Source organism: Archocentrus centrarchus, unplaced genomic scaffold (assembly GCF_007364275.1).
Source record: "Archocentrus centrarchus isolate MPI-CPG fArcCen1 unplaced genomic scaffold, fArcCen1 scaffold_26_ctg1, whole genome shotgun sequence".
NCBI lineage: Eukaryota > Metazoa > Chordata > Actinopteri > Cichliformes > Cichlidae > Archocentrus > Archocentrus centrarchus.
This window is the reverse complement of record NW_022060256.1, coordinates 208,677-227,225: the sequence shown is the minus strand read 5'-3', so window position 1 is coordinate 227,225 and position 18,549 is coordinate 208,677. Positions and strand designations below refer to the sequence as shown.

Below are 18,549 nucleotides of genomic sequence, written 5' to 3'. Positions count from 1 at the left end.
CTGTCCTAGTGGCAACTGCATCAGGCTTGCAGTGATTACTGAGTGAGGCAAAGAAGTTGTGGAGAAGCTCAATGAGGACGCTTTTCAGCCTGTCAGATCAGGTATCAGGTCACAGAACATGGAGGCCAAATCGACAAACAGTGAGCTCTCCAAATATCCACGGGGAATTAGCTCAAGTGGTAGAGCGCTCGCTTAGCATGCGAGAGGCAGCGGGATCGATGCCCGCATTCTCCAGGACTGCTTTTGGACTCTTTGCACAGTTCAGTTGTGACCTCTGGACTTTCAGTCATTTGTGAACAACCTTGAGATTTCACCTGTGATGGTCATTCCATCTGAATGGCGTTCCTAAGTGCAAGTGGCACCATGCCATACCGTCTGGATTCTTGGGTGACGAGACGTGCCGAGCCGTCAACTGGTATGAGTGGGTCAGGTGGCGGGGCAGATGATAGACAGGCCCGGTGCACGCAAGCATCCATTGAGGATGCGGTGGGCAAACAACTTGGGTGTGGGAAGACTTTGGTGAGACCATGGAACAAGCCTTTTGGTCAGCTTCAACGTGATTGAGGCAACTCATGAGGGTAAAGCACTTTGCTACTGGCACGGTGTGTAGTGCGGGTGAGGTGTTTCGTACGTCAACTGAGGACAGGGGGCAGACGATGGGAGGAATACTAAAAGAACCTACTCAATTCCAATGACACTCTCTGTAGAGGAAGTATAGTCTGAGATTGAAGGGAATGACTGGACCACCACTGAGTTAATTTAGCAACTCTGTGGTCGCAGAGTCCTTGAGGTAGATGAGATTCTACCTGAACACCCAAAGGCCCTGGATGTTGTAGGACTGTCCTGACTGCAACATCACATATACATCTTGGGCAGTGCATGTGGATTGGCAGACTGGGGTGGGTGGTTCCCATTTTAAACAAGGGAATCCCCTTCAATCTCGTAGTGAACCAGGATACATTTGAAAGGCCAACATTTTGAAATTTTTAAAAACTGGACCAACACGACGAGGATGGGATTCGAACCCACGCGTGCAGAGCACAATGGATTAGCAGTCATCGCCTTAACCACTCGGCCACCTCATCTACGGGGACTGATGGCGACTGCATACAGGCTTGCAGTGACTACTCAGTGAGACAAAGACGCTTTGGAGCACCTGAATGGAGAAGCTTTCAGCTATGAGCTCAGGTCTCAGGTCACAGAACGTGGATGCCAAATCAACAAACTGTACATCTACAATTACATGATGGGAATTAGCTCAAGTGGTAGCGCTCGCGTTGCATGCGAGAGAAAGCGGGATCGATGCCCGCATTCTCCAGGACGGTTTTTGGACTCTTTGCACAGTTCAGTTGTGATGGTGGTTCCATTTTAACAGGGAATCCCCTTCAATCTCGTAGTGAACCAGGAAACATTTGAAAGGCCAACATTTTGAAATTTTTAAAACTGGACTAACACGACGAGGATGGGATTCGAACACACGCGTGCAGAGCACAATGGATTAGCAGTCCATCGCCTTAACCACCTCGGCCACCTCATCTACGGGGACTGCTGGCGACTGCATACAGGCTTGCAGTGACTACTCAGTGAGACAAAGACGCTTTGGAGCACCTGAATGGAGAAGCTTTCGGCCTATGAGCTCAGGTCTCAGGTCACAGAACGTGGATGCCAAATCAACAAACTGTACATCCCAATTACATGATGGGAATTAGCTCAGTGGTAGAGCGCTCGCTTTGCATGCGAGAGGAAGCGGGATCGATGCCCGCATTCTCCAGGACGGTTTTTGGACTCTTTGCATAGTTCAGTTGTGATGGTGGTTCCCATTTTTAACAAGGGTGACTGGAGGGTGTGCTCCATTTGTCTGTGAATTACTCAGCAGCCACCATGTCAGTGTACTGAAGAGAAGAGTCCACCTTTTAGTTGAACCTCGAACTCAGGAACGGTCAATGCGGCTTTTAGGTTGGTCGTGGGTCGACGGAAAAGCTCTGACTTTCTCAAGGATATTTGAGTCTACATGGAGGATGACTTCAAACAGCATCCCTCAGGGAATGCTATGTGGTGTTAGCTTAGCAGTTTTGTTTAAATGCTGTTTTTTGTTTTTTTTACTTAGCATTTTTCTTTCAAAAACAATCCAGTGACCCAGAATGCAGGGTAGTTAATTAGCTGTCCTAGTGGGCAACTGCATACAGGCTTGCAGTGATTACTGAGTGAGGCAAAGAAGTTGTGGAGAAGCTGAATGAGGACGCTTTCAGCCTGTCAGATCAGGTATCAGGTCACAGAACATGGAGGCCAAATCGACAAACAGTGAACTCTCCAAAAATCCACGGGGAATTAGCTCAAGTGGGTAGAGCGCCTCGCTTCGCATGCGAGAGGCAGCGGGATCGATGCCCGCATTCTCCAGGACTGCTTTTGGACTCTTTGCACAGTTCAGTTGTGACCTCTGGACTTTCAGTCATTTGTGACACCTTGAGATTTCACCTGTGATGGTCATTCCATCTGAATGGCGTTCCTAAGTGCAAGTGGCACCAGGCCATACCGTCTGGACTCTTGGGTGACGAGACGTGCCGAGCCGTCAACTGGTAATGAGTTGGGTCAGGTGGCGGGGCAGATGATAGACAGGCCCGGTGCATGCAAGCATCCATTGAGGATGCGGTGGGCAACAACTTGGGTGTGGGAAGACTTTGGTGAGACCATGGAACAAGCCTTTTGGTCAGCTTCAACGTGATTGAGGCAACTCATGAGGGTAAAGCAGTTTGCTACTGGCACGGTGTGTAGTGCGGGTGAGGTGTTTCGTACGTCAACTGAGGACAGGGGCAGACGATGGGAGGAATACTAAAAGAACCTACTCAATTCCAATGACACTCTCTGTAGAGGAAGTATAGTCTGAGATTGAAGGGAATGACTGGACCACCACTGAGTTAATTTAGCAACTCTGTGGTCGCAGAGTCCTTGAGGTAGATGAGATTCTACCTGAACACCCAAAGGCCCTGGATGTTGTAGGACTGTCCTGACTGCAACATCACATATACATCTTGGGCAGTGCATGTGGATTGGCAGACTGGGGTGGTGGTTCCCATTTTAAACAAGGGAATCCCCTTCAATCTCGTAGTGAACCAGGATACATTTGAAAGGCCAACATTTTGAAATTTTTAAAACTGGACCAACACGACGAGGATGGGATTCGAACCCACGCGTGCAGAGCACAATGGATTAGCAGTCCATCGCCTTAACCACTCGGCCACCTCATCTACGGGGACTGCTGGCGACTGCATACAGGCTTGCAGTGACTACTCAGTGAGACAAAGACGCTTTGGAGCACCTGAATGGAGAAGCTTTTGGCCTATGAGCTCAGGTCTCAGGTCACAGAACGTGGATGCCAAATCAACAAACTGTACATCTACAATTACATGATGGGGAATTAGCTCAAGTGGTAGAGCGCTCGCTTTGCATGCGAGAGGAAGCGGGATCGATGCCCGCATTCTCCAGGACGGTTTTTGGACTCTTTGCACAGTTCAATTGTGATGGTGGTTCCCGTTTTTAACAAGGGGGACTGGAGGGTGTGCTCCATTTGTCTGTGAATTACTCAGCAGCCACCATGTCAGTGTGCTGAAGAGAAGAGTCCACCTTTTAGTTGAACCTCGAACTCAGGACGGTCAATGCAGCTTTTAGGTTGGTCGTGGGTCGACGGAAAAGCTCTTGACTTTCTCAAGGATATTTGAGTCTACATGGAGGATGACTTCAACAGCATCCCTCAGGGAATGCTATGTGGTGTTAGCTTAGCAGTTTTGTTTTAAATGCTGTTTTTTGTTTTTTTTACTTAGCATTTTTCTTTCAAAAACAATCCAGTGACCCAGAATGCAGGTAGTTAAACAGCTGTCCTAGTGGCAACTGCATACAGGCTTGCAGTGATTACTGAGTGAGGCAAAGAAGTTGTGGAGAAGCTGAATGAGGACGCTTTCAGCCTGTCAGATCAGGTATCAGGTCACAGAACATGGAGGCCAAATCGACAAACAGTGAACTCTCCAAATATCCACGGGGAATTAGCTCAAGTGGTAGAGCGCTCGCTTAGCATGCGAGAGGCAGCGGGATCGATGCCCGCATTCTCCAGGACTGCTTTTGGACTCTTTGCACAGTTCAGTTGTGACCTCTGGACTTTCAGTCATTTGTGACACCTTGAGATTTCACCTGTGATGGTCATTCCATCTGAATGGCGTTCCTAAGTGCAAGTGGCACCAGGCCATACCGTCTGGACTCTTGGGTGACGAGACGTGCCGAGCCGTCAACTGGTAATGAGTTGGGTCAGGTGGCGGGGCAGATGATAGACAGGCCCGGTGCACGCAAGCATCCATTGAGGATGCGGTGGGCAACAACTTGGGTGTGGGAAGACTTTGGTGAGACCATGGAACAAGCCTTTTGGTCAGCTTCAACGTGATTGAGGCAACTCATGAGGGTAAAGCAGTTTGCTACTGGCACGGTGTGTAGTGCGGGTGAGGTGTTTCGTACGTCAACTGAGGACAGGGGCAGACGATGGGAGGAATACTAAAAGAACCTACTCAATTCCAATGACACTCTCTGTAGAGGAAGTATAGTCTGAGATTGAAGGGAATGACTGGACCACCACTGAGTTAATTTAGCAACTCTGTGGTCGCAGAGTCCTTGAGGTGGATGAGATTCTACCTGAACACCCAAAGGCCCTGGATGTTGTAGGACTGTCCTGACTGCAACATCACATGTACATCTTGGGCAGTGCATGTGGATTGGCAGACTGGGGTGGTGGTTCCCATTTTAAACAAGGGAATCCCCTTCAATCTCGTAGTGAACCAGGATACATTTGAAAGGCCAACATTTTGAAATTTTTAAAACTGGACCAACACGACGAGGATGGGATTCGAACCCACGCGTGCAGAGCACAATGGATTAGCAGTCCATCGCCTTAACCACTCGGCCACCTCATCTACGGGGACTGCTGGCGACTGCATACAGTCTTGCAGTGACTACTCAGTGAGACAAAGACGCTTTGGAGCACCTGAATGGAGAAGCTTTCGGCCTATGAGCTCAGGTCTCAGGTCACAGAACGTGGATGCCAAATCAACAAACTGTACATCCACAATTACATGATGGGGAATTAGCTCAAGTGGTAGAGCGCTCGCTTTGCATGCGAGAGGAAGCGGGATCGATGCCCGCATTCTCCAGGACGGTTTTTGGACTCTTTGCACAGTTCAGTTGTGATGGTGGTTCCCATTTTTAACAAGGGGGACTGGAGGGTGTGCTCCATTTGTCTGTGAATTACTCAGCAGCCACCATGTCAGTGTGCTGAAGAGAAGAGTCCACCTTTTAGTTGAACCTCGAACTCAGGACGGTCAATGCGGCTTTTAGGTTGGTCGTGGGTCGACGGAAAAAGCTCTTGACTTTCTCAAGGATATTTGAGTCTACATGGAGGATGACTTCAACAGCATCCCTCAGGGAATGCTATGTGGTGTTAGCTTAGCAGTTTTGTTTTAAATGCTGTTTTTTGTTTTTTTTACTTAGCATTTTTCTTTCAAAAACAATCCAGTGACCCAGAATGCAGGTAGTTAAACAGCTGTCCTAGTGGCAACTGCATACAGGCTTGCAGTGATTACTGAGTGAGGCAAAGAAGTTGTGGAGAAGCTCAATGAGGACGCTTTCAGCCTGTCAGATCAGGTATCAGGTCACAGAACATGGAGGCCAAATCGACAAACAGTGAGCTCTCCAAATATCCACGGGGAATTAGCTCAAGTGGTAGAGCGCTCGCTTAGCATGCGAGAGGCAGCGGGATCGATGCCCGCATTCTCCAGGACTGCTTTTGGACTCTTTGCACAGTTCAGTTGTGACCTCTGGACTTTCAGTCATTTGTGACACCTTGAGATTTCACCTGTGATGGTCATTCCATCTGAATGGCGTTCCTAAGTGCAAGTGGCACCAGGCCATACCGTCTGGACTCTTGGGGGACGAGACGTGCCGAGCCGTCAACTGGTAATGAGTTGGGTCAGGTGGCGGGGCAGATGATAGACAGGCCCGGTGCACGCAAGCATCCATTGAGGATGCGGTGGGCAACAACTTGGGTGTGGGAAGACTTTGGTGAGACCATGGAACAAGCCTTTTGGTCAGCTTCAACGTGATTGAGGCAACTCATGAGGGTAAAGCAGTTTGCTACTGGCACGGTGTGTAGTGCGGGTGAGGTGTTTCGTACGTCAACTGAGGACAGGGGCAGACGATGGGAGGAATACTAAAAGAACCTACTCAATTCCAATGACACTCTCTGTAGAGGAAGTATAGTCTGAGATTGAAGGGAATGACTGGACCACCACTGAGTTAATTTAGCAACTCTGTGGTCGCAGAGTCCTTGAGGTGGATGAGATTCTACCTGAACACCCAAAGGCCCTGGATGTTGTAGGACTGTCATGACTGCAACATCACATATACATCTTGGGCAGTGCATGTGGATTGGCAGACTGGGGTGGTGGTTCCCATTTTAAACAAGGGAATCCCCTTCAATCTCGTAGTGAACCAGGATACATTTGAAAGGCCAACATTTTGACATTTTTAAAACTGGACCAACACGACGAGGATGGGATTCGAACCCACGCGTGCAGAGCACAATGGATTAGCAGTCCATCGCCTTAACCACTCGGCCACCTCATCTACGGGGACTGCTGGCGACTGCATACAGGCTTGCAGTGACTACTCAGTGAGACAAAGACGCTTTGGAGCACCTGAATGGAGAAGCTTTCAGCCTATGAGCTCAGGTCTCAGGTCACAGAACGTGGATGCCAAATCAACAAACTGTACATCTACAATTACATGATGGGGAATTAGCTCAAGTGGTAGAGCGCTCGCTTTGCATGCGAGAGGAAGCGGGATCGATGCCCGCATTCTCCAGGACGGTTTTTGGACTCTTTGCACAGTTCAGTTGTGATGGTGGTTCCCGTTTTTAACAAGGGGGACTGGAGGGTGTGCTCCATTTGTCTGTGAATTACTCAGCAGCCACCATGTCAGTGTGCTGAAGAGAAGAGTCCACCTTTTAGTTGAACATCGAACTCAGGACGGTCAATGCGGCTTTTAGGTTGGTCGTGGGTCGACGGAAAAGCTCTTGACTTTCTCAAGGATATTTGAGTCTACATGGAGGATGACTTCAACAGCATCCCTCAGGGAATGCTATGTGGTGTTAGCTTAGCATTTTGTTTTAAATGCTGTTTTTGTTTTTTTACTTAGCATTTTTCTTTCAAAAACAATCCAGTGACCCAGAATGCAGGTAGTTAAACAGCTGTCCTAGTGGCAACTGCATACAGGCTTGCAGTGATTACTGAGTGAGGCAAAGAAGTTGTGGAGAAGCTGAATGAGGACGCTTTCAGCCTGTCAGATCAGGTATCAGGTCACAGAACATGGAGGCCAAATCGACAAACAGTGAACTCTCCAAATTCCACGGGAATTAGCTCAAGTGGTAGAGCGCTCGCTTCGCATGCGAGAGGCAGCGGGATCGATGCCCGCATTCTCCAGGACTGCTTTTGGACTCTTTGCACAGTTCAGTTGTGACCTCTGGACTTTCAGTCATTTGTGACACCTTGAGATTTCACCTGTGATGGTCATTCCATCTGAATGGCGTTCCTAAGTGCAAGTGGCACCAGGCCATACCGTCTGGACTCTTGGGTGACGAGACGTGCCGAGCCGTCAACTGGTAATGAGTTGGGTCAGGTGGCGGGGCAGATGATAGACGGGTCAGGTGGCGGGGCAGATGATAGACAGGCCCGGTGCACGCAAGCATCCATTGAGGATGCGGTGGGCAACAACTTGGGTGTGGGAAGACTTTGGTGAGACCATGGAACAAGCCTTTTGGTCAGCTTCAACGTGATTGAGGCAACTCATGAGGGTAAAGCAGTTTGCTACTGGCACGGTGTGTAGTGCGGGTGAGGTGTTTCGTACGTCAACTGAGGACAGGGGCAGACGATGGGAGGAATACTAAAAGAACCTACTCAATTCCAATGACACTCTCTGTAGAGGAAGTATAGTCTGAGATTGAAGGGAATGACTGGACCACCACTGATTTAATTTAGCAACTCTGTGGTCGCAGAGTCCTTGAGGTGGATGAGATTCTACCTGAACACCCAAAGGCCCTGGATGTTGTAGGACTGTCCTGACTGCAACATCACATGTACATCTTGGGCAGTGTATGTGGATAGGCAGACTGGGGTGGTGGTTCCCATTTAAACAAGGGAATCCCCTTCAATCTCGTAGTGAACCAGGAAACATTTGAAAGGCCAACATTTTGAAATTTTTAAAACTGGACTAACACGACGAGGATGGGATTCGAACACACGCGTGCAGAGCACAATGGATTAGCAGTCCATCGCCTTAACCACTCGGCCACCTCATCTACGGGGACTGCTGGCGACTGCATACAGGCTTGCAGTGACTACTCAGTGAGACAAAGACGCTTTGGAGCACCTGAATGGAGAAGCTTTCGGCCTATGAGCTCAGGTCTCAGGTCACAGAACGTGGATGCCAAATCAACAAACTGTACATCCACAATTACATGATGGGGAATTAGCTCAAGTGGTAGAGCGCTCGCTTTGCATGCGAGAGGAAGCGGGATCGATGCCCGCATTCTCCAGGACGGTTTTTGGACTCTTTGCACAGTTCAGTTGTGATGGTGGTTCCCATTTTTAACAAGGGGGACTGGAGGGTGTGCTCCATTTGTCTGTGAATTACTCAGCAGCCACCATGTCAGTGTGCTGAAGAGAAGAGTCCACCTTTTAGTTGAACATCGAACTCAGGACGGTCAATGCGGCTTTTAGGTTGGTCGTGGGTCGACGGAAAAGCTCTTGACTTTCTCAAGGATATTTAAGTCTACATGGAGGATGACTTCAACAGCATCCCTCAGGGAATGCTATGTGGTGTTAGCTTAGCAGTTTTGTTTTAAATGCTGTTTTTTTGTATTTTTTACTTAGCATTTTTCTTTCAAAAACAATCCAGTGACCCAGAATGCAGGTAGTTAAACAGCTGTCCTAGTGGCAAGGGCATACAGGCTTGCAGTGATTACTGAGTGAGGCAAAGAAGTTGTGGAGAAGCTGAATGAGGACGCTTTCAGCCTGTCAGATCAGGTATCAGGTCACAGAACATGGAGGCCAAATCGACAAACAGTGAACTCTCCAAATATCCACGGGGAATTAGCTCAAGTGGTAGAGCGCTCGCTTCGCATGCGAGAGGCAGCGGGATCGATGCCCGCATTCTCCAGGACTGCTTTTGGACTCTTTGCACAGTTCAGTTGTGACCTCTGGACTTTCAGTCATTTGTGACACCTTGAGATTTCACCTGTGATGGTCATTCCATCTGAATGGCGTTCCTAAGTGCAAGTGGCACCAGGCCATACCGTCTGGACTCTTGGGTGACGAGACGTGCCGAGCCGTCAACTGGTAATGAGTTGGGTCAGGTGGCGGGGCAGATGATAGACAGGCCCGGTGCACGCAAGCATCCATTGAGGATGCGGTGGGCAACAACTTGGGTGTGGGAAGACTTTGGTGAGACCATGGAACAAGGCTTTTGGTCAGCTTCAACGTGATTGAGGCAACTCATGAGGGTAAAGCACTTTGCTACTGGCACGGTGTGTAGTGCGGGTGAGGTGTTTCGTACGTCAACTGAGGACAGGGGCAGACGATGGGAGGAATACTAAAAGAACCTACTCAATTCCAATGACACTCTCTGTAGAGGAAGTATAGTCTGAGATTGAAGGGAATGACTGGACCACCACTGAGTTAATTTAGCAACTCTGTGGTCGCAGAGTCCTTGAGGTGGATGAGATTCTACCTGAACACCCAAAGGCCCTGGATGTTGTAGGACTGTCCTGACTGCAACATCACATGTACATCTTTGGCAGTGTATGTGGATAGGCAGACTGGGGTGGTGGTTCCCATTTTAAACAAGGGAATCCCCTTCAATCTCGTAGTGAACCAGGAAACATTTGAAAGGCCAACATTTTGAAATTTTTAAAACTGGACCAACACGACGAGGATGGGATTCGAACACACGCGTGCAGAGCACAATGGATTAGCAGTCCATCGCCTTAACCACTCGGCCACCTCATCTACGGGGACTGCTGGCGACGGCATACAGGCGTGCAGTGACTACTCAGTGAGACAAAGACGCTTTGGAGCACCTGAATGGAGAAGCTTTTGGCCTATGAGCTCAGGTCTCAGGTCACAGAACGTGGATGCCAAATCAACAAACTGTACATCTACAATTACATGATGGGGAATTAGCTCAAGTGGTAGAGCGCTCGCTTTGCATGCGAGAGGAAGCGGGATCGATGCCCGCATTCTCCAGGACGGTTTTTGGACTCTTTGCACAGTTCAGTTGTGATGGTGGTTCCCATTTTTAACAAGGGGGACTGGAGGGTGTGCTCCATTTGTCTGTGAATTACTCAGCAGCCACCATGTCAGTGTGCTGAAGAGAAAAGTCCACCTTTTAGTTGAACATCGAACTCAGGACGGTCAATGCGGCTTTTAGGTTGGTCGTGGGTCGACGGAAAAGCTCTTGACTTTCTCAAGGATATTTAAGTCTACATGGAGGATGACTTCAACAGCATCCCTCAGGGAATGCTATGTGGTGTTAGCTTAGCAGTTTTGTTTTAAATGCTGTTTTTTTGTATTTTTACTTAGCATTTTTCTTTCAAAAACAATCCAGTGACCCAGAATGCAGGTAGTTAAACAGCTGTCCTAGTGGCAAGGGCATACAGGCTTGCAGTGATTACTGAGTGAGGCAAAGAAGTTGTGGAGAAGCTGAATGAGGACGCTGTCAGCCTGTCAGATCAGGTATCAGGTCACAGAACATGGAGGCCAAATCGACAAACAGTGAACTCTCCAAATATCCACGGGGAATTAGCTCAAGTGGTAGAGCGCTCGCTTCGCATGCGAGAGGCAGCGGGATCGATGCCCGCATTCTCCAGGACTGCTTTTGGACTCTTTGCACAGTTCAGTTGTGACCTCTGGACTTTCAGTCATTTGTGACACCTTGAGATTTCACCTGTGATGGTCATTCCATCTGAATGGCGTTCCTAAGTGCAAGTGGCACCAGGCCATACCGTCTGGACTCTTGGGTGCCGAGACGTGCCGAGCCGTCAACTGGTAATGAGTTGGGTCAGGTGGCGGGGCAGATGATAGACAGGCCCGGTGCACGCAAGCATCCATTGAGGATGCGGTGGGCAACAACTTGGGTGTGGGAAGACTTTGGTGAGACCATGGAACAAGCCTTTTGGTCAGCTTCAACGTGATTGAGGCAACTCATGAGGGTAAAGCAGTTTGCTACTGGCACGGTGTGTAGTGCGGGTGAGGTGTTTCGTACGTCAACTGAGGACAGGGGCAGACGATGGGAGGAATACTAAAAGAACCTACTCAATTCCAATGACACTCTCTGTAGAGGAAGTATAGTCTGAGATTGAAGGGAATGACTGGACCACCACTGAGTTAATTTAGCAACTCTGTGGTCGCAGAGTCCTTGAGGTGGATGAGATTCTACCTGAACACCCAAAGGCCCTGGATGTTGTAGGACTGTCCTGACTGCAACATCACATGTACATCTTGGGCAGTGTATGTGGATAGGCAGACTGGGGTGGTGGTTCCCATTTTAAACAAGGGAATCCCCTTCAATCTCGTAGTGAACCAGGAAACATTTGAAAGGCCAACATTTTGAAATTTTTAAAACTGGACTAACACGACGAGGATGGGATTCGAACACACGCGTGCAGAGCACAATGGATTAGCAGTCCATCGCCTTAACCACTCGGCCACCTCATCTACGGGGACTGCTGGCGACTGCATACAGGCTTGCAGTGACTACTCAGTGAGACAAAGACGCTTTGGAGCACCTGAATGGAGAAGCTTTCGGCCTATGAGCTCAGGTCTCAGGTCACAGAACGTGGATGCCAAATCAACAAACTGTACATCCACAATTACATGATGGGGAATTAGCTCAAGTGGTAGAGCGCTCGCTTTGCATGCGAGAGGAAGCGGGATCGATGCCCGCATTCTCCAGGACGGTTTTTGGACTCTTTGCACAGTTCAGTTGTGATGGTGGTTCCCATTTTTAACAAGGGGGACTGGAGGGTGTGCTCCATTTGTCTGTGAATTACTCAGCAGCCACCATGTCAGTGTGCTGAAGAGAAGAGTCCACCTTTTAGTTGAACATCGAACTCAGGACGGTCAATGCGGCTTTTAGGTTGGTCGTGGGTCGACGGAAAAGCTCTTGACTTTCTCAAGGATATTTGAGTCTACATGGAGGATGACTTCAACAGCATCCCTCAGGGAATGCTATGTGGTGTTAGCTTAGCAGTTTTGTTTTAAATGCTGTTTTTTGTTTTTTTTACTTAGCATTTTTCTTTCAAAAACAATCCAGTGACCCAGAATGCAGGTAGTTAAACAGCTGTCCTAGTGGCAACTGCATACAGGCTTGCAGTGATTACTGAGTGAGGCAAAGAAGTTGTGGAGAAGCTGAATGAGGACGCTGTCAGCCTGTCAGATCAGGTATCAGGTCACAGAACATGGAGGCCAAATCGACAAACAGTGAACTCTCCAAATATCCACGGGGAATTAGCTCAAGTGGTAGAGCGCTCGCTTCGCATGCGAGAGGCAGCGGGATCGATGCCCGCATTCTCCAGGACTGCTTTTGGACTCGTTGCACAGTTCAGTTGTGACCTCTGGACTTTCAGTCATTTGTGACACCTTGAGATTTCACCTGTGATGGTCATTCCATCTGAATGGCGTTCCTAAGTGCAAGTGGCACCAGGCCATACCGTCTGGACTCTTGGGTGACGAGACGTGCCGAGCCGTCAACTGGTAATGAGTTGGGTCAGGTGGCGGGGCAGATGATAGACAGGCCCGGTGCACGCAAGCATCCATTGAGGATGCGGTGGGCAACAACTTGGGTGTGGGAAGACTTTGGTGAGACCATGGAACAAGCCTTTTGGTCAGCTTCAACGTGATTGAGGCAACTCATGAGGGTAAAGCAGTTTGCTACTGGCACGGTGTGTAGTGCGGGTGAGGTGTTTCGTACGTCAACTGAGGACAGGGGCAGACGATGGGAGGAATACTAAAAGAACCTACTCAATTCCAATGACACTCTCTGTAGAGGAAGTATAGTCTGAGATTGAAGGGAATGACTGGACCACCACTGATTTAATTTAGCAACTCTGTGGTCGCAGAGTCCTTGAGGTGGATGAGATTCTACCTGAACACCCAAAGGCCCTGGATGTTGTAGGACTGTCATGACTGCAACATCACATGTACATCTTGGGCAGTGCATGTGGATTGGCAGACTGGGGTGGTGGTTCCCATTTTAAACAAGGGAATCCCCTTCAATCTCGTAGTGAACCAGGATACATTTGAAAGGCCAACATTTTGAAATTTTTAAAACTGGACCAACACGACGAGGATGGGATTCGAACCCACGCGTGCAGAGCACAATGGATTAGCAGTCCATCGCCTTAACCACTCGGCCACCTCATCTACGGGGACTGCTGGCGACGGCATACAGGCTTGCAGTGACTACTCAGTGAGACAAAGACGCTTTGGAGCACCTGAATGGAGAAGCTTTCAGCCTATGAGCTCAGGTCTCAGGTCACAGAACGTGGATGCCAAATCAACAAACTGTACATCAACAATTACATGATGGGGAATTAGCTCAAGTGGTAGAGCGCTTGCTTTGCACGAGAGAGGAAGCAGGATCGATGCCCGCATTCTCCAGGACGGTTTTTGGACTCTTTGCACAGTTCAGTTGTGATGGTGGTTCCCATTTTTAACAAGGGGGACTGGAGGGTGTGCTCCATTTGTCTGTGAATTACTCAGCAGCCACCATGTCAGTGTGCTGAAGAGAAGAGTCCACCTTTTAGTTGAACCTCGAACTCAGGACGGTCAATGCGGCTTTTAGGTTGGTCGTGGGTCGACGGAAAAGCTCTTGACTTTCTCAAGGATATTTGAGTCTACATGGAGGATGACTTCAACAGCATCCCTCAGGGAATGCTATGTGGTGTTAGCTTAGCAGTTTTGTTTTAAATGCTGTTTTTTGTTTTTTTTACTTAGCATTTTTCTTTCAAAAACAATCCAGTGACCCAGAATGCAGGTAGTTAAACAGCTGTCCTAGTGGCAACTGCATACAGGCTTGCAGTGATTACTGAGTGAGGCAAAGAAGTTGTGGAGAAGCTGAATGAGGACGCTGTCAGCCTGTCAGATCAGGTATCAGGTCACAGAACATGGAGGCCAAATCGACAAACAGTGAACTCTCCAAATATCCACGGGGAATTAGCTCAAGTGGTAGAGCGCTCGCTTCGCATGCGAGAGGCAGCGGGATCGATGCCCGCATTCTCCAGGACTGCTTTTGGACTCTTTGCACAGTTCAGTTGTGATGGTGGTTCCCATTTTTAACAAGGGGGACTGGAGGGTGTGCTCCATTTGTCTGTGAATTACTCAGCAGCCACCATGTCAGTGTGCTGAAGAGAAGAGTCCACCTTTTAGTTGAACCTCGAACTCAGGACAGTCAATGCGGCTTTTAGGTTGGTCGTGGGTTGACCGAAAAGCTCTTGACTTTCTCAAGGATATTTGAGTCTACATGGAGGATGACTTCAACAGCATCCCTCAGGGAATGCTATGTGGTTTTAGCACACTTCAGTTGTGACCTCCTGACTTTCAGTCATTTGTAACACCTGTGATGGTCGGTACATCTGAATGGCATTCCTAGGTGTAAGTGGCCAGGAAGTACCAGGAGAGAACCCACACAGACACAGGGAAAACATGAGAACCCCACACAGAAGGAACCCATACTGGATTCAAATCCAGAACTTTTTTGCTGTGAGGCAACAGTGCTAACTACTGCACCACTACACCACCCTTAGTGGAAGCACTGCAACTACAAATTCTAGCAACTAATGTGGGTAAAACTGAGAACATTTTCCTTTGACTTTCTGATGTCTGCTATTTTTTTAAATTTCCCGCTGGGAGAATTGCAGCAGAAACATTTTTTTAGGGGAAAGTATTTTTATTATTTGAGTTCTGATCAGCTGCTGATCAGAGTGACAGTATGTGCAGACAGTGAGTCACAGCTGCAGCCATGTGATCCTGGCATGTTGGAATCATAACAGACTGTTTATATCTGTACAACACCCACTGCGTGAGTGCGTGTGTGGGGCACTTTTTGGTTTTTGGAGTCTGGGTTCAGTTTAATGTAGGAGAGGCTGTGAATACATTTTTAATGAGTGTCCTCATAGTGGTAGCAGTAAAAGGCTCTGTGTGTGTGTGTGTGTGTGTGTGTGTGTGTGAGAGAGAGAGAGAGACAGTTGGGTGCTAACACATGTTTGACATTTCAACCCTCTCGAGGCGTGATGCGATGCTGCTGCTGGGTGTTAAACACACACACGCGTGCCCGTTCTTGTATCTTTGTGAGGCCTCTCTCGGACATAATGCATTCCTTGGACCTTGCATCACATTTGACGTTTCTGTTTGAAACCTGTAGGACAAATGTTCGAATACCGGGATGAATTAAACGTGTGACACAGTTCAATAGTATCATAAACAAAATAAACTAGTTATCATTACTAAAAGATGCTGCTTATTCCTGGATTGCAGCATGTGAAAGTTTGTCATAAGGGCAGGGATAATTTTCTCTTGCTACACCTTTACAGCCAGTACTGTTCTCCAGTTGGACATCATGTGTACATGGTTACTGTGTTTGCAGCATGTCAGTACAGGCTGTTCATGTATGTGTTTATATCCTGTCCCACCATGAATCAGCAGCCCACCGTCTGAAAATTTAGCAAAAATGCTCATTGGTTCACAGAGCAACACATGCCGTTTTTACAATGAAAACTGCACAGCTGTGAGATGACATTTTCAGGGGTGGCAGCTTTCTGACATTCAATTCAATTCAATTTTATTTACATAGCGCCAAATCACAACAAACTGTCGCCTCAAGGCGCTTTGTATTGTGGGTAAAGACCCTACAATAATACAGAGAAAACCCAACAGTCAAAACGACCCCCTATGAGCAAGCACTTGGCGACAGTGGAAAGGAAAAACTCCCTTTTAACAGGAAGAAACCTCCAGCAGAACCAGGCTCAGGGAGGGGCAGTCATCTGCCGCCACCGGTTGGGCTGAGGAGAGAGAAAAGACATGCTGTGGAAGAGAGCCAGAGATTAATATCAATTAATGATTAAATGCAGAGTGGAGTATAAACAAAGTAAGTAAGGTGAATGAGAAACAGTGCATTATGTGAACCCCCCAGCAGACTAGGCCTATAGCAGCATAACTAAGGGATGGTTCAGGGTCACCTGATCCAGCCCTAACTATAAGCTTGATCAAAAAGGAAAGTTTTGAGCCTAATCTTAAAAATAGAGAGGGTGTCTGTCTCCCGAATCCAAGCTGGAAGCTGGTTCCACAGAAGAGGCGCCTGAAAGCTGAAGGCTCTGCCTCCCATTCTACTCTTAAGTATCCTAGGAACCACAAGTAAGCCAGCAGTCTGAGAGCGAAGTGCTCTGTTGGGGTGATATGGTACTATGAGGTCTTTGAGATAAGATGGGGCCTGATTATTCAAGACCTTGTATGTGAGGAGAAGGATTTTAAATTCTATTCTAGATTTAACAGGGAGCCAATGAAGAGAAGCCAATATGGGAGAAATCTGCTCTCTCTTTCTAGTCCCTGTCAGTACTCTAGCTGCAGCATTTTGGATCAGCTGAAGGCTTTTCAGGGAGCTTTTAGGACAGCCTGATAATAATGAATTACAATAATCCAGCCTAGAAGTAATAAATGCATGAATGAGCTTTTCAGCATCAGTCTGAGAAAGGATGTTTCTAATTTTAGAAATATTGCGCAAATGCAAAAAAGCGGTCCTACATATTTGTTTAATATGTGCATTGAAGGACATATCCTGGTCAAAAATGACTCCAAGATTTCTCACAGTGTTACTGGAGGCCAAAGTAATGCCATCCAGAGTAAGTATCTGGTTAGACACCATGTTTCTAAGATTTGTGGGGCCTAGAACAAGAATTTCAGTTTTATCTGAATTTAGAAGCAGGAAATTAGAGGTCATCCAGGCCTTAATGTCTTTAAGACATTCCTGCAGTTTAATTAATTGATGTGTGTCATCTGGCTTCATTGATAGGTAAAGCTGAGTATCATCTGCATAACAATGAAAATTGATGCAGTGCTTTCTAATAATACTGCCTAAGGGAAGCATGTATAATGTAAATAAAATTGGTCCTAGCACAGAACCCTGTGGAACTCCATAATTAACCTTAGTGTGTGAAGAAGACTCCCCATTTACATGAACAAATTGGAGTCTATGAGATAAATATGATTCAAACCACTGCAGTGCAGTACCTTTAATACCTATAGCAAGCTCTAATCTCTGTAATAAAATGTTATGGTCAACAGTATCAAAAGCTGCACTGAGGTCCAACAGGACAAGAACAGAGATGAGTCCACTGTCAGAGGCTCTAAGAAGATCATTTGTAACCTTCACTAATGCTGTTTCTGTACTGTGATGAATTCTGAAACCTGACTGAAACTCTTCAAATAAACCGTTCCTCTGCAGATGATCAGTTAGCTGTTTTACAACTACTCTTTCAAGAATCTTTGAGAGAAAAGGAAGGTTGGAGATTGGCCTATAATTAGCTAAGACAGCTGGGTCAAGTGATGGCTTTTTAAGCAGAGGTTTAATTACAGCCACCTTGAAGGTCTGTGGTATATAGCCAACTAATAAAGACTGATTGATCATTTTTAAGATTGAAGCATCAATAATTGGAAAGACTTCTTTGAACAGTCTAGTAGGAATGGGATCTAACAAACATGTTGCTGGTTTGGAGGAAGTAACTATTGAAGTTAACTCTGAAAGATCAACTGGAGCAAAAGAGTCAAAACAAATACCAGCAGTGCTGAAAGCAGCCGAACATGAAGAATAATCTTTGAGATGGTTATGAATAATTTTTTCTCGAATGTCTAAAATTTTATTTGTAAAGAAATCCATGAAGTCACTACTAGTTAACGTGAAAGGAATACTCGGCTCTACAGAGCTCTGACTCTTTGTCAGCCTGGCTACAGTGCTGAAAAGAAACCTGGGGTTGTTCTTATTTTCTTCAATTAATGATGAATAGTAAGATGTCCTAGCTTTACGGAGGGCTTTTTTATAGAGCAACAAACTCTTTTTCCAGGCTAAATGAGCATCTTCTAATTTAGTGAGACACCATTCCCTCTCCAGCTTTCGGGTTATCTGCTTTAAGCTGTGCGTTTGTGAATTATACCACGGAGTCAGGCACTTCTGATTTGAAGCTTTCCTTTTCAGAGGAGCCACAGTATCCAAAGTTATACGCAGTGAGGATGTAAAACTATTGACGAGATAATCAACCTCACTGGGAGCAGAGTTTAGGTAGCTGCTCTGCACTGTGTTGGCACATGGCACTGAAGAGCATAACAATGAAGGAATTAAATCCTTAAACTTAGGTACAGCACTTTCACAAAGACTTCTACTGTAATAAAACTTATTCCCCACTGCTGTGTA

The 18,549-nt window shown here is 47.3% G+C and overlaps 23 non-coding genes across 23 annotated transcripts; 14 read left to right on the top strand and 9 right to left on the bottom strand.

Moving 5' to 3' along the window:
• Positions 1-161: 161 nt before the first annotated feature.
• Positions 162-234, top strand: trnaa-agc (transfer RNA alanine (anticodon AGC)). The gene has a single exon. It is a non-coding gene; the product is annotated as a tRNA-Ala (tRNA).
• A 770-nt stretch (positions 235-1,004) lies between these two features.
• trnas-gcu (transfer RNA serine (anticodon GCU)) lies at positions 1,005-1,085 on the bottom strand. Its single transcript has one exon. It is a non-coding gene; the product is annotated as a tRNA-Ser (tRNA).
• A 369-nt stretch (positions 1,086-1,454) lies between these two features.
• On the bottom strand, positions 1,455-1,537 carry trnas-gcu (transfer RNA serine (anticodon GCU)). The gene has a single exon. It is a non-coding gene; the product is annotated as a tRNA-Ser (tRNA).
• A 162-nt stretch (positions 1,538-1,699) lies between these two features.
• trnaa-ugc (transfer RNA alanine (anticodon UGC)) lies at positions 1,700-1,771 on the top strand. Its single transcript has one exon. It is a non-coding gene; the product is annotated as a tRNA-Ala (tRNA).
• A 1,392-nt stretch (positions 1,772-3,163) lies between these two features.
• On the bottom strand, positions 3,164-3,245 carry trnas-gcu (transfer RNA serine (anticodon GCU)). The gene has a single exon. It is a non-coding gene; the product is annotated as a tRNA-Ser (tRNA).
• Positions 3,246-3,409: 164 nt separating this feature from the next.
• On the top strand, positions 3,410-3,482 carry trnaa-ugc (transfer RNA alanine (anticodon UGC)). Its single transcript has one exon. It is a non-coding gene; the product is annotated as a tRNA-Ala (tRNA).
• A 549-nt stretch (positions 3,483-4,031) lies between these two features.
• Positions 4,032-4,104, top strand: trnaa-agc (transfer RNA alanine (anticodon AGC)). Its single transcript has one exon. It is a non-coding gene; the product is annotated as a tRNA-Ala (tRNA).
• Positions 4,105-4,870: 766 nt separating this feature from the next.
• On the bottom strand, positions 4,871-4,952 carry trnas-gcu (transfer RNA serine (anticodon GCU)). The gene has a single exon. It is a non-coding gene; the product is annotated as a tRNA-Ser (tRNA).
• Positions 4,953-5,116: 164 nt separating this feature from the next.
• Positions 5,117-5,189, top strand: trnaa-ugc (transfer RNA alanine (anticodon UGC)). Its single transcript has one exon. It is a non-coding gene; the product is annotated as a tRNA-Ala (tRNA).
• A 550-nt stretch (positions 5,190-5,739) lies between these two features.
• Positions 5,740-5,812, top strand: trnaa-agc (transfer RNA alanine (anticodon AGC)). Its single transcript has one exon. It is a non-coding gene; the product is annotated as a tRNA-Ala (tRNA).
• A 766-nt stretch (positions 5,813-6,578) lies between these two features.
• On the bottom strand, positions 6,579-6,660 carry trnas-gcu (transfer RNA serine (anticodon GCU)). Its single transcript has one exon. It is a non-coding gene; the product is annotated as a tRNA-Ser (tRNA).
• Positions 6,661-6,824: 164 nt separating this feature from the next.
• On the top strand, positions 6,825-6,897 carry trnaa-ugc (transfer RNA alanine (anticodon UGC)). Its single transcript has one exon. It is a non-coding gene; the product is annotated as a tRNA-Ala (tRNA).
• Positions 6,898-8,307: 1,410 nt separating this feature from the next.
• Positions 8,308-8,389, bottom strand: trnas-gcu (transfer RNA serine (anticodon GCU)). Its single transcript has one exon. It is a non-coding gene; the product is annotated as a tRNA-Ser (tRNA).
• Positions 8,390-8,553: 164 nt separating this feature from the next.
• Positions 8,554-8,626, top strand: trnaa-ugc (transfer RNA alanine (anticodon UGC)). The gene has a single exon. It is a non-coding gene; the product is annotated as a tRNA-Ala (tRNA).
• A 550-nt stretch (positions 8,627-9,176) lies between these two features.
• On the top strand, positions 9,177-9,249 carry trnaa-cgc (transfer RNA alanine (anticodon CGC)). The gene has a single exon. It is a non-coding gene; the product is annotated as a tRNA-Ala (tRNA).
• A 766-nt stretch (positions 9,250-10,015) lies between these two features.
• On the bottom strand, positions 10,016-10,097 carry trnas-gcu (transfer RNA serine (anticodon GCU)). Its single transcript has one exon. It is a non-coding gene; the product is annotated as a tRNA-Ser (tRNA).
• Positions 10,098-10,261: 164 nt separating this feature from the next.
• On the top strand, positions 10,262-10,334 carry trnaa-ugc (transfer RNA alanine (anticodon UGC)). The gene has a single exon. It is a non-coding gene; the product is annotated as a tRNA-Ala (tRNA).
• A 549-nt stretch (positions 10,335-10,883) lies between these two features.
• On the top strand, positions 10,884-10,956 carry trnaa-cgc (transfer RNA alanine (anticodon CGC)). Its single transcript has one exon. It is a non-coding gene; the product is annotated as a tRNA-Ala (tRNA).
• A 766-nt stretch (positions 10,957-11,722) lies between these two features.
• Positions 11,723-11,804, bottom strand: trnas-gcu (transfer RNA serine (anticodon GCU)). Its single transcript has one exon. It is a non-coding gene; the product is annotated as a tRNA-Ser (tRNA).
• A 164-nt stretch (positions 11,805-11,968) lies between these two features.
• Positions 11,969-12,041, top strand: trnaa-ugc (transfer RNA alanine (anticodon UGC)). Its single transcript has one exon. It is a non-coding gene; the product is annotated as a tRNA-Ala (tRNA).
• A 549-nt stretch (positions 12,042-12,590) lies between these two features.
• Positions 12,591-12,663, top strand: trnaa-cgc (transfer RNA alanine (anticodon CGC)). Its single transcript has one exon. It is a non-coding gene; the product is annotated as a tRNA-Ala (tRNA).
• Positions 12,664-13,429: 766 nt separating this feature from the next.
• Positions 13,430-13,511, bottom strand: trnas-gcu (transfer RNA serine (anticodon GCU)). Its single transcript has one exon. It is a non-coding gene; the product is annotated as a tRNA-Ser (tRNA).
• A 786-nt stretch (positions 13,512-14,297) lies between these two features.
• On the top strand, positions 14,298-14,370 carry trnaa-cgc (transfer RNA alanine (anticodon CGC)). Its single transcript has one exon. It is a non-coding gene; the product is annotated as a tRNA-Ala (tRNA).
• The last annotated feature ends 4,179 nt before the right edge of the window (positions 14,371-18,549 follow it).